Raw genomic sequence first — 14,278 nt, forward strand, 5'->3', positions numbered from 1 at the left:
TTATTTTTCCCCCCATTAGGCAAGGCAAGTTCATTTATATAGCACAATTCAACAACAAGGTGATTCAAAGTGTTTTACAGAGACATTAAAGAACAAAAACAAATAAAAAGCATGATTTAAAATTGATTAAAAAACAGTAGATAAAATCAGAACAGTAGATAAAATCAGTAGTTAAAATGTAAGTTTTGAAATTTAAGCTTAAAAGTGTGGATTTGGTGTTTTATTCAAATGCAGCTGAGAACAGGTGAGTCTTCAACCTGGATTTAAATAAACTGAGTGTTTCAGCTGATCTGAGGCTTCCTGGGAGTTTGTTCCAGATATAAGGAGCATAAAAGCTGAATGCAGCTTCTCCGGGTCTGGTTCTGACTCTGGGAACTGATAAAAAGCCGGATCCAGATGACCTGAGGGATCTGGAAGGTTCATACTGGGTCAGGAGGTCATTGATGTATTTTGGTCCTAAACCATTCAGAGCTTTATAGGCCAGCATCAGAACTTTAAAGTCTATCCTCTGACGGACAGGCAGCCAGTGTAAAGACCTCAGAGCTGGACTGATGTGGTCCACTTTTTTGGTCTTAGTGAGGACTCGAGCAGCAGAGTTCTGAATGAGCTGTAGTTGTCTGACTGATTTTTTAGGTAGACCTGTAAAGATGCTGTTACAGTAATCAAGCCTACTAAAGATGAATGATGAATGGACTAGTTTTTCCAGGTCCTGTTGAGACATCAGATCTTTTATCCTTGAAATATTCTTGAGGTGATAGTAAGCTGACTTTGTTATTGTCTTAATGTGTTTTTCTAAGTTTAGGTCTGCATCCATCACTACACCCAAATTTCCCGCATGGTTGGTGGTTTTTAGGTGTATAGATTGAAGTTCTCTGGTGACCATTAATGATGTTTTGTATTTTTTAACTATATATTTATATATTTAAACTCTAAGTTTCACTCTGAGTTCTTGGCTGGCAAAGTTTAATCTCTTAGCTTTCTTAAAGAGTAATTTTACTCATGGCCTTATAGGCTTATGCCAGCGGGTGTATTAGTGTAGCACATGTCCCACAGTTAAACATGTGTTCAACCCTACCCTGAACCATGAGTGCACAAGGCGTCAAAGACCCCACAGGGTAAATCCTGCAGACGCCATGTTTTTGTAGCCAAAAGCACTGATGTGAGATTGATGTTAGATTTCAGTGATTTTTGATTTGGTTCTTTTGACCTTTTCCAGAGTGTGACTCAGAACATTTGGCTGGAGACACCATAGTGTACATCCTGCAGACATCCATGAATGTCTGCAGGCTTAATCTCATAACTCTCTCAGCCTGCTGAGGCATCCTCAAGCAAAACACTGAATCCTTCACATCCCAGGGATACTGCACCGCTTAGATAAAGAGTTTCCTCCTCAGGGATCAAAAGTCCCACTGAAGAGCTACTAAACTCAGATACCAGTGGTGTCAGTGTTAAATTACTGTGAATCAAAAGCTCCCGATCTACTTAAATCAGTCGTTTAAAACTAGACTAGCCATCATCCATCCCTATGACCCAATATAAAAAATACACTCAGTCTGAAGTATCTATCTGTCACATTGCCTTATATAATCAACAAAGCCACCTCATCTAGCCAACTAAAATAAATCAGACACACTCAACCTGCTAAGAATGACACACCACAAATCCATCAGTGACAATAGCTGGCATCCTGCAGCCATACAAATCCGGCCCACCTAAAGTGACTCAAATGACTTCTAACCGTTGATGGACCAAAAAGGCCAAAAGTAACCACAGCAGGCTACTGTTGTAGCACTAATCTGGCGCACTCATGGTCGGGCATCATACTTTCCAATAAACCTCATAAAATAAATGCTGCCAGGTCTCCCGATATAAATACCCCACAAATCCGCAGCACCTGATCGGCGCTGTCCCCTCTGTCACGTATCCAAAATAATCACTCAAATCCAGTGAGTCCAAAGGACGGCATTCCCCGGAGATACCCGCGGACAATCGCTTAAATTCAGAATGTCCTGGGACACTCGTTCCTCTAAAAATAACGCAAATCCAGTACACTGGAGTTTTGTGCGCACTTGTCAGGCATCTGAAAATGGAAACCCAGATTGGCCTACTGTATCCACTCTGATATCAGGACTGCAGTTTGGATTTTATACAAAGCGCTCGTCTGTGTCTGAAACACAGAAGTGAATTCATCTTCATATTTTAAGATTAAAAGCAGCTGGGACACTTTAGTGACTGTTCCTTTCTTACTCCACACATTCGCCCCTGCTCTGTTTATCCCTCCACAAACACACGGCTGTTTTAAGATTTGTCTCATAATCTCCTCTCAGCAATGCCAATAAAACCTAAAATTATCCCACTTTTTGCTTCTCTTCGAGCGCCTCGCGAGGGAAGTTGAGAGCTAAATGGTGGAGGAGCTGCTTAGATTACAAGGGAAAAATAGGAAAGATGATGACTAAACAATCATGTACCACCAGAATACAGACCTTCTTCGTGGCTTCACTTTTCTTGTGTGCTCATACATTAAACAGTGTTTATCTTTGTTGCAGACAAATGGGATTCGGGGCCAAAAACAAGGCTTGTAGTTTATATTTCCAGAAAACACAGAAAGGAAGCGACAGCTACTTTTCAGAATGGGACCCTCATTTCGGCAGGAGTGCACTGAGTCACAGAAACTAGTGAAAGCGCTGATGTCACCACTGATGTTGTTGTTGTTACTGTTGCTAATGTTACTTGGCACTAAAATCTCCTCTATCAGTCTGCCTCCTCGTCCTCCTCTCTTCTCTTCCTTTTTTAGGGAACAATCAAAGATTTTGCAGACATGGTATAAGTTTCTTAAGCACTGGTTTTAGGTAAGACCTGCAAACATCCTTGATATTACAATGACGTGATTCAGTTTAATTTAGTTTTATTTATATAGCAATAAATGAGAAAAAAAAAAAGTCAAATCGAGGTGCTTTATATTGTAAGATATATACCGTAGAATAATACAGAAAAAACTCCAACAGTTAGATGAGCAAGCACTTGGCGACAGTGGAGGGTGAAACTCAATTTTAACAGGAAGAAACCTCCAGCAGAACCAGGCTTCAAGAGGGGCGGCCATCTGCCTCAATGCATTGGTGGTTAGGGGAAGGAGACAGGACAATAGACACGCTGTCGCAGACAGAGAGAGATTATTAATAATTAATGATTCAATGCAGAGCGATTTAATAAACACACAGAGAGTGAAGAGGAAACACTCAGTATGTCAGATGTCTTCTGTGTTTTTAGGTGCTTAGCTATTGCTATTCTTTTTAGGTGAAAGAATAGCAATAAGCTATCCCCACACCCACCTGTGTGAGTCTGAAACCCAACAAGCAGCAAGCTGAGGGAAAAAGATGCATCTTGACATGTAGTTAATTGACCCAATAGTTCAACAAAAGAAGTCTCTGATCCAGTTTTGAAAAAAAATCTATTATTACCAGTGATTACAGGTAGTACGTGCCATACTTCCCACAAGCATAACTAAATGTCCTTATCACTGGGCGTCATTAGCGCTCTGTGGGTGTTGTTTCCACTGGTACAATATCGTGTCTTCACATGGAGTCTATAAAAAGACTCTACAAAGGCCTCTTCAAAAGTATAGCAGACCTGACTGAACAGCTCTCTGACAGGGGTTCTCTGAAAAGACTTCCCTGTAATTTAGATGCCACAGCGTCTGTCTTTTACTTTCATGCTAATGAAGTGATGCATGATACGTACGAGCCCGCTGAAGCAGAGGCTTAGCTGTGTGGCAGGAAATGTGGGCTGACTCTTCAAACCTCCCCGGCGACTCCCTGCACTCTAAAGCCTCACACTGCACATGTGATGTGCATGACGGATTTATATTTCACTTAATATCACAGGGATCTCTGCTGTTTAGGTCACACGCTCAGAGTATGTGCTTGTCGAAGGTCATGCACCTCTGGGACTCTGGGATCCACTTAAAAAAGGGGCCCAGGTGCTGCAGTTTAAATGTTCTCTTTAGTTTTAGGACAGTCTGTTCATCCCCCCCCCCCATGATCCAAAAGTGATGACCACTCTGGTTTGACGCAGAACAGATGAAATAAATGATTGGCTGCGGTTATTTAAAGTATTTTCATATGATGATGAACTCATCCGAAATGCTCTGATTGGCTGTTGCAATCAATGTAGTGGATTGCGATTGGATGCTGGGGTGTCTAAAGGGGTTTGTGTCCATCTGATGTACAGACGTGTTGGACCGGAGCAGCGGAAAAATAACTGATCTATTTATAAAGGCCCATTTAACGGCAGAGGGTCATCTGTGCCCCTCAGAGGAAACGAGTCAGTCTGTCTCCATCACAAGATCACATCAGGACTCGTGGAAAGAAGAGAAAAGCTGTGTTTCAAGTTGACAACAAATCAATTTTAACCACATATTAAACTGGGAATAATATAACCAGAAGCTGTTTTTACCTAAACCCCTGTTCTTCTTTTATATAAGCAAAACATTTCTACCGTTAAAAGCCTTGCAGAATAATAGATTTAAGAGTCATTAAATCGTTTAAAGTCTCTGGGTTTTAAAAATGCAGAATTTTCCTGTCTGATTTTGCACAGTGCAGGCATTACGGGGTCAAAAGTGTACAAGGAAACCTCTGTGGTTCCAAAGACTGAAACAACCACACACTGACACAAAGTGACAACATGAAACAAAAGCTTGTAAATGTTATTAATATGATTTAAGCCTACTGGTTTCTCATTGTGAGAAGTGGACGAGGTTTTACACCAATTTATTCAGCTACTCACATAAATCCTGTTTGTGTAAATGTATCATTTATCCAGTATTAAAATCATAATACCTTATAGGTTCTTCATGTTTTCAGCAGCTGTTTGTACTGCATGCATGTGTAATGTAATGGCGTCACCCTGTGGACAACTGCGGCACTGTTAGAGCATCACTCTTTAGAGCTTTGTGTATTCTTATTAAAAGCTTTGTTGTCTTTGCAGTTATGAGGAAAGATATTAAGTCCTTATATTGCAAAGCATCAGCAGCAACTGAGCATTTGTCAAACTGTGAGTGTTTTTATGTCATCTTCAAAGCTACATTAATATTAACAGTCACACAGTGGAACAGCTGTGGAAACTGAAAACAGTGCAGGATGCTCAGCTGGCACCTTTTCTACTAGATCAGTAAACAAACCCGGGAAGATTTTTACAACTGCACATATTTTTTCTCAAGCTAGAAAAAGTTTGACAACCGCTGACCTAATTTAAGGTATTTTATTTTTGTTTTGTTTTGTTTTCATGATATTTTTGATAAGTGATACGTGATATTGCTGTTGCTTCTTGTGGTTTTGGCTGACACAATGAGCTGTGCAAATTTTCACAAACGGTGACCCATCATGTTGAATTCACGTTATGTGAACACAATTTAATCTGATAAATAGTTATCGAGATAAAAGTACTTCTAAAACTCTAAATGCTACTTAAAAAATACTTCAAACAGCAGGATTCAGTATTGGAAAAAAAAACATCAAAAGCAAAAACTGATGACATTTAACCTTGGAGCCATTTCCTGTTATGCATGTTCAGTAATAGCTTTTCAAGATGTTATCAACTGACCAAATGTGATGTGCATATGCAGTTTACTACATAGGACAGACTGCTTTTTCTCCTGAGGTCTCGATACAAACTCAAAGGTTATGTAACTGAGTGAACTTAGACACTGGAGACCAACTTCTTCTTCATTTTGCCTTCCATGCCAACTGATATACTTGAAATTTGGGGATAATTGTATTGCACAAGGCACTGGAAATAATGGTTTTAGGATTGCAACAGTCATTTTGTCAAATCCTGCTTAACATTTCTGCAAAAAGCAGAGTTTTGTTCCCACACCAGCTGCATGTAAACACAGTTAAACGAAGTAACAAGTTTAAGTACAAAAAACAAAACCAAAAACAAACTGTCAGTGCTCTGTGATGTGAAACCCACACACTGAAACCAGTATATACAGGTACCTGTTAACCACAAGTGAGAAGTGACATTTTTTACCAAGTAATACTTTTCTACTCAAACGACTACAGGAAGGATTCTCACAGTATGCACACAGAGATGTTTATTTGTCTTAAATACACATAAAATACATCTGATCATAACTGGAAAAAGTCCTGACATTCCTAACATGCTCAAAAAAAGGAAATGACAAGATAATCATGTTTCACTGATATGGCTCAGAACAGGTAGTTATCAAAGAGCTGCAAGAACTGGTATAATGTAGTCGCTTCCTTTGTTATGTGTTTTGAGAATTGTAGCCTGCACACTGTAAACTACATTACAGTAGTTAAGTATAAAAGAAATAATAGCATGTATGACCTTTTCTAAGTTAGAATGAGACCGAAATTAACACAGTTGACATACCTGTCAAAGCTGAATAAAAGAGGACTGAAGAATTTTAAAGCACCTGTGGTGGTCTGTGACTTGACAAACCTGAGAGCTAACAGGTGTCTAACCTAGATTTCCCCTTGGTTTGCAGACATTTTTGGGTACAAACCCCAGATTAAAGGAAACATCAACGGTGCTGGGCAGAGAATGTGTAACTACAATTATTTTAGTTTTAGAAAATGTATTAGGTCTTATTATCATAGTAGGCCAGACAAAACCTAATATGAGAGCCATCACTAGTGATGTAGGGTTGTGCATTGTCCGTGTAGCAGAGAACATCCAAGCTATATCAGCACAGAATTTGTCCAAAGTGCAGCATGTAGATCATAAATAAAAGTGGACCCAAAATAGACCCCTGTGGAACTCCACAAGAAGTAGCAGCACAGGAACATGAGGCATGAGGCACCACATCACTGATGCCAGCACTGCTTCTCAGACATGTGAAGAAAATATTTTGGTCCACAGTATCAAAGGCTGAACTGAAGTCAAGAAAAATGAAAACAGAGAAGAACCCAGTGTCAGCAGCAAGCAGCAAACCTTTTGAGACCTTGACCTGAGAGTTTTCAGACCTACAATGAGAGCAAAGATCTGCTTTCTATTCATCAAATGAGTCTGCTAAGTCAGCGGTACCCAACCTTTTTTGGACCATGGACTGGTTTATGTCCAACAATATTTTCACGGACAAGCCTTTAAGGTGTTGCGGATAAATACAACAAATAAAAACAGTACCGGTACCAGTAAAAGGAAGATTTATTCATAACACATGGGAAAAGACCCATGTGTCCCATAACAATAAAATCTGATAAAACCATAAATTTCACACTCGAGCCTCAACTCTCGCGGCCCGGTACCAAACTACTCATGGACCGGTACCGGTGCAGATCGCTGCGTCAAGTGACAACAATCTTTTTTGAGATTTCTGGATAAAAATCAAATCTTGAACATAAACTCAGGGGATCGAGAGAGGGTTTCTTCAAAAAGGTAGACTGATATTTCAAATAGGAAAATCCCAGATCACAGAAAGTAGTTTATAATAATTAAAATATCAGAACCAGCTGTCCAGAACACACCTTTTAAAAACCAAGCAGTGCTACAGTTTGACAGGCAGGTGGAAGAATTAGAAAGCGTCATAGCATCTTCCAAGGTTTCTCTGAACTGATTTAAGATTTGGCTTTGTTGACTCAGCCTCAAACTTGGGATGGAATTCTGGAATTTTGTGATTAAATTAATCACTTTCACACTTTACTATGGAAGGACCAACGACTGATTTTTATTGATGGATAGCCTTGGTTAGCGATGAACTGTGACAGACTGATGTTCCTCGCTTCCCTAGTTATGGCAGAAGCAATTAATTTGCCCTTTTGCACTTCCTCTTGGCCTTTCTGCATTTCCTCTTCAAAATTCTTAATTCCTCATTGACATTCCTCCAGAATGGGGATATCAAAACCAAAATGCTTGTTAAATGATTGTTAAACGTGCTTACAAGCTCGTCTGTGGTGAAGTTGTGTTCGCTGTTGCTGAGATAAATGCAACATAACATAAATGTAACTCGAATTTAGTGAACAGGAGCAAATCATTGCAGATGATTTTGGGGTTTTGAGAAATAACTGGAATCTGGAAAGAGTGACATCATCCACACACACATCAGGAGATCACCAACTCAAATGTGTTCCCATCTTCATGGGCGAACATGCTTCCCCTGTTGCGTCTGATTAAAAGACTCTAAAGGTTCGATGAAATCAGAGCCAGATTCAGATGATGAAAGGAAACACAGATTGGCATTGAAATCTCTGAATAAGCACTGTCATAGTTTGTCATGATAAACCTGATCTGAAAATCCCCGCAGCAAACCAGAAGTCATCTGTATATTTACGTTTTTAAAAAAAAAACAACAACAACAATGCATTCAAATGAGTTTGTCACACAGTGGAAAATTGTGTTTTTATGTTTTGTTGTTTTGGACCATACTGTGTATTGGTACATAGTGTTGATTTTATTTGCATGATTTTATTGTGATATTTATATTGCATGGTTTTATCCTGATATTTATATTGAGTATTTTAGTGTTGTTGCATAATATTCTTTTAATCCACTGTGGACTGGCTGTGCATGGGACAAATTAGCTGATAGGGATCACATGCTGAGGCATGGGTGTGTCCAGAGGTGGCCTGTCAGCTGTGTAAAGACCTTCTAAAAGCAGGCTAGCTGAGCACTGGAGGAGGAATGCTAGACGGCCAATGTGACATGGCGACCCAGTCCTGACAGCAAGGAACAGTAGGAGACAACGCGTGTGATTGGCAGCAGAGTCTCCACTGTCGTTTACTGGTTGCAGCTGGGTTGGTAGAGGGTTGCCATGGCTATAAGCCAGGGCCACTTCTGGGACCATTGTTCTGGCCTCCAGTTGTTATTTTACCTGGCACCAAAGCAAGGGGAGCTGTGGTGGCATCGCATGACAGATTCGGGTGCAGAACGCAAGCTGGGCTGGGATGTGATGGGCCCAGTGGAAGGGCAAGAGGATGGGAGGCTCCTCCTCGTCTGCCAAAGACAAGGCTGGAGTGGACTCTGCTCTAAAGAAGGAATTCCTGGCCTGCTGGTGGACCCATAATGAACATGTGGCATAATTATATCAGGGGGGTTTAGTGAATGTAGAAAATGGTAGTTTTATGGGTTTTATTTAGTAGATTTTAAGCGTGTTTTTATTTGTGCTTTCTGGCTGGGAAATAAACTGTTTCCGATCAGACCTGCTTCATCTCTGTGCCCTTGGTATCTGACTCGCTTGCTCCCCCTTGGATTTTAAAGAATCGTTCTTTTTAGCATGACATTCTGGCGGGACCGCTTTAGTGTCTGCGTGTTACAAGTATACAACAAAACACGTAAAAATACAGGATGGCAACATCCTTGCAGCTAGGAAAACAATCTGTGGATGCTTCGTGATTGCACTGAACTTCTTTGCATTTGCCAAGTAGTTGCAGTGAAAAAGTGGCCGCTCAGAGGTTGAGTGTGCAGTACAATCTCTGTATGAACACTTTTGATTGCAAGGCAATTGTAAGTCACAATTCACAATTGTGACTTGGTTCCAACCTAATACCAAGTAAGCACCACTTGCCACCTCCAACATCTTACTGCACATGCTAAAGGATCTGAGCTTCTCCAAGAAACAGTCCTGTCGCCCACTTCTTGTACACAACATCACTGTTGGTCCTTGAATCAAGTTTGTCATTTGTGAGTAAAAGTTAACAATAAGTACCTGTAGCTGGCCACTGTTTCCAGATCCTCACCCGTGGTATTAATGGGCTTTGTTTTTTTCCTCCAGTAGTTAACCACCATCTGTTTACCTCGTTGACATTCAGAAGTAGGTGACTGCAACCACCACAGTGTCATCAGAGAACTTCTGCAAGTGGCATGTGCTAGTGTTATGCCGGAAATTTGAGGTTTACAGACTAAACGAGAATGAGACCAGTACCATCCTCTGTGATGCCCCAGTAAAGCTAACTAACCACACCAGACAGGGAAGCCCACATTTGTACAAACTGAGGCCTCTCTCACTGACAGTTAGTAACCCAGGAGACAGTAGATGTGGTGACACCAATCCTGAGCAGTAAAAGTGGTTAGATGGTACATAAGGCAGTAGAAACACCCCCAAAACAAGTTCCTCACAATGGCACCAGCAACATGCAGGTGAGAGTGAGCACAGGTAAATAACAGCATCATCCACCCCCATAAGATGCTGGTAAGCAAACTGATGGGACACCAAAATGACCTTAAATTTAAAAACAAAATTCCATAACTTTATTTAACATATTAAAACACTTTTTTAGTTTATAACATCATAATGGGATATTCAATTTCATCTCTAGTTTCATTTCATTTACTTTCCTTACAGAGTGATAATTAAAAAACTAAATTTATCACCCAAATTAGGACAGGACAGGACCTCTTGAACATCTCTAACTGGAGATCACAGATTATATTTAAATATATTTGCTGAGGCAAGAAAACTTAAAAAGCACAGTCTTTGTTCTAAGTGTCACATTTGCTTTGTTCTTTATCTATGAAAGCAGACGAGGCCTCTTGTATCACGCACATGTGATGATACCATACTCTGACAGGAAACAGCCTCTAAAATGGAAAGCGGCTGTTAGCTGAATGTGATGAGAATGGCGAAGAAGAAGATGGCTTCTGCTGCCACCATCGCTGTGGTTCTGCTCTGCTGCTTCATCACTGCCTCCACAGGTACGCTACACTTCATCTCTGTATGCTGTCAGGTGTAGTTTTTGCAGACTGAATAATGTTTTAACACATCACAGACACTTGATCTGTTGCTATGTAGCATGCAGTGTTTTATTACTGCACTGCATGAGTAATTCTACTTATTTTTAAAATATCAGTCTTTACATAAAGACATTCGATTCCATAAAAAATACATTTACATGTTGAGTAACATAATCCATGTAGTTTATAGTCAACCACACACAGTGTTCCTCTGCTTCACCTCCATGTGTGGAATCTATAAGTCATGAACTGCATCACTTCACTTCTTCTTAGTTTTACTTTGAATGTTTTGATTATGCAGCTGTAAAACTTTGGCATTTTTCAGGAAACACATTTTCATGCAGGAGTTACAGGGAAGTGGTAATGGTCGTTGGCAGGCATTCAGAGGCCTCAATGGTTCGCACTGTTGAGTACCACTTGTGGTTAAGATCATTAAGGGGCGGGTTAAGAAGAACAAACTGAAGTCATGTTTAGCTTACGTTTAAATGAGCATGGTGGTCAGAAGAGAAACAACAATAAGATGCTGCTGAAACAGCAAGGTTTGACTTTGTATGTCTTCATTATTTTATTACATAAGATGGAAAATAATCCAAAGTGTAAAACAAAATAAACCGAGTTGTTAATTTAGCCACACTTGACTGCTGTTGGCAATCATTCTCTTTTTCTCGTGTTTTAAAGTTAAGCTCGATAATAAGTTGAGATGTTTACAAAACACTCAGAGCCTCGACCCACTGATTAAAAATATGAAATATGTTTAAGAATCATAATTCTGCTATTATAAATGTGTTTACTGATTTTTATTAGTTCTTAATGTTGTGTTCATTAATTGTCACCACACACAAAATGAAAAAGAACAAAAACATTCATATATTTTGGCTGAACTTTGCACTGGAAAACCCAAAACGAAAAACAAAACGAATAAAACAAAATACACCCACAAACAAGCATTGGATAATTAAACAATCAAACCCTGGGACAATTGTATGTTCTTTATAGGACTGTTTTGTTGTTGAACTCTGAGCCTTCAAATAATCCACAAATTGTGGGGGTTTTTTCCCACAGAATGAAAACATTTGTATGATCAAATGATTTATGGATGGTAAACAGTTGGCAGAAAAAGACAAGACACTGACGAGAGTAGGCAAAGACGTGGTAAACGCCCATTTCTCTTGCAATATTTCTAACACCATCGGCTCTGAGATCAGTCTGCCTGTTCAACAAATCTGCTATAAGCCCGGTAAGTATTACTTAATTACTATCAGCTGTACAAATGTTCAAATTTGCCTTTTTCAAATCTTCATGAACTGAAGTAGTCATTGTATTGAGCTCATATCATATTAAGATTCTTTTCTTCTTCTCTTGTTTTATTCCTGAAGTTTTTCCCTGAAACAATGACAGAAATCTGGCTTTTACTGGGTTGTGGAGCAGGTATGTTGTGTCTTCTGTGTAATCCTTACATTTTAACATGTGTGGCATTGCTGAAATGCAGAGCAATTAAGCTTGAAGCAATGAACACAGGATTCAAATACATAAACTCTTTACTTTACATGTCTAATACAATTTATTTTCATCCTCATCAGTTACTCTTCTGATCATCCTAATTGTCATCGTTTGTTGTGTCAGCACCAGACCAAAAGAGCATGTGCTGCCAAACGGTGAGAATTTATTTGTTTATTTTTAGTTATTTTAAAACCACTGCATATAATATGTTAGTTACTTAAGAAGCTTCATTTCAGTCTAATCTTCTGAAAGGTTACTTGTGGAGCTCCCCAAGGTGCAGTGCTAGGACCACTATATTTATATTTAGACTTAAGGTAGCAGGTTAAAACATTTCAGACTGCAGATGATTTAAATATATTTTGAAAATATTGTTAAATTATGGACGAGGCATCTAAACCTGATCTTTCAAAAAACCCATGCTGCAAATGGAAGCAATGCTCTTACTTATTCAAAATGATAACACTTAAATGGAAGGTTTATTTTTTTTAAATTTTACTGACATAATGATTGAGCGGCCTAAAACTGCAGGGTCACATAGCTACAGAAATCACCTCTGTCGTGTCACATAGGATGGGTGGGGGTGTCGGGGTCTGATCCAAATTCCACATGAACCATGTAACTCCAGCACACCACAACATTGTCTTAGTTGTGTATGTTTACTGCAAAGGAGATCAAATTATTTTTATTTATCCTTTTTAAAAAAAAATCCTTTTGTGTTTAGTTGACACAACCCCATCAAAGCCATTTTCTCAGTAATACCAACACTTTAAGAGATGATGATATATTTGTTGCTGATTTTGTACCACTGGACATAATATAAAATAAATCTAATATAAGATTCGTATAACCAAAGTTCAGACGATGTGCAGACGCTTGCAGTGATTAAAAACTGCACGGGGAAGTCATAAGTCACATTTATAGTAGTAGAACGTGTGGGCCGCCTCCCAAAACCTCTTCAGTGATTCCCTTTAAAAATGTCAAACCTAAAATGACACAACTGTATATTTCTGGATTTATAATTCATTTATTATTACAGAGGGTTCTGCTGCTGACACACAGTCTGGCAATGCGTCCAATCAAAGGCTCTGGACCTTCATGAAGATATATATGAATCTCCAGTAAGTGTTCCTCAACCTCACCCCCACCTACCTCAGGCTCCTTCTCCATCAGAGAGGTGATGCTCTGGGTATTTAAAGCCAGTGTTACTAGCCGGAGATCGGACCAGAGCCTCCACCCCAAACTGCTGCCGAACACCTGCAATAGCTCCTGTTGGTGGTCGGTCCACCAGAGATTAATTTTAATAATAATTTCTAATTTAACAGTCATTTTATTTTTTTAATACAAATTTTTGAATATGATGGCACATAAAGGTCTTTAAATGTATGAAATGTGTATGTATGTCTGTAAATTATTGAGTGACCTGTACAGTGATTGATTTACATCTTAAGATGTATGTTTTATCTTTGTTTTAATTAAGTTAAATTAAGTTAAATCATTGTTACTTTTTCTGACATTAAACATAAGTAAACAAGTAATAAAACACAGATTTAGATTTTTTTTAATGCAAAAAAAATTGGATAATTACAAGTGTGCCTAATTTAGCAGTTTCTGTCTATTTTAAAATGTAAACTGTGACGTGTATATAAATAAAATGAATGGGTACACACAAAATCCAAATAAGATTTTGAAATCCATAATAATCTGTTTTAAGCAGGAATAAATAACAAGTTAATGTTTCAACTCATTGTTGGGTGTCTTCCTCTCGTGTACTCGCATGTATTAGAATTGTTACATAGGACATTTTTGTCAGCCTCAAAAAGGCAGTTTCGGAGGTGCTTTCTCGCTCACGGCCATACCACCCTGAACACACCCGATCTCGTCTGATCTCGGAAGCTAAGCAGGGTCGGGCCTGGTCAGTACTTGGATGGGAGACCGCCTGGGAATACCAGGTGCTGTAAGCTTTTGCACTTACACACAAACTGCAGAGGGCAAAACCTCAATAACAATCATTAGTGCTCAGCTGGTATTCTTCATGATAACATTTTCTGCATCAACGTCCAAACAGGGGTAGTTTGAGCTCTGACTCACG

At 39.2% G+C, this 14,278-nt stretch overlaps 1 long non-coding RNA gene and 1 other non-coding gene across 2 annotated transcripts; both read left to right on the top strand.

Moving 5' to 3' along the window:
- Nucleotides 1–11,762: 11,762 nt before the first annotated feature.
- LOC113016025 (uncharacterized) lies at nt 11,763–13,554 on the top strand. Its single transcript, XR_003271190.1, has 4 exons — nt 11,763–11,926; nt 12,066–12,117; nt 12,270–12,344; nt 13,226–13,554. It is a non-coding gene; the product is annotated as an uncharacterized LOC113016025 (long non-coding RNA).
- Nucleotides 13,555–14,031: 477 nt separating this feature from the next.
- Nucleotides 14,032–14,150, top strand: LOC113017040 (5S ribosomal RNA). The gene has a single exon (XR_003271371.1). It is a non-coding gene; the product is annotated as a 5S ribosomal RNA (ribosomal RNA).
- The last annotated feature ends 128 nt before the right edge of the window (nt 14,151–14,278 follow it).

This window comes from Astatotilapia calliptera, chromosome 23 (genome assembly GCF_900246225.1).
Source record: "Astatotilapia calliptera chromosome 23, fAstCal1.2, whole genome shotgun sequence".
Taxonomy (NCBI): Eukaryota; Metazoa; Chordata; class Actinopteri; order Cichliformes; family Cichlidae; genus Astatotilapia; species Astatotilapia calliptera.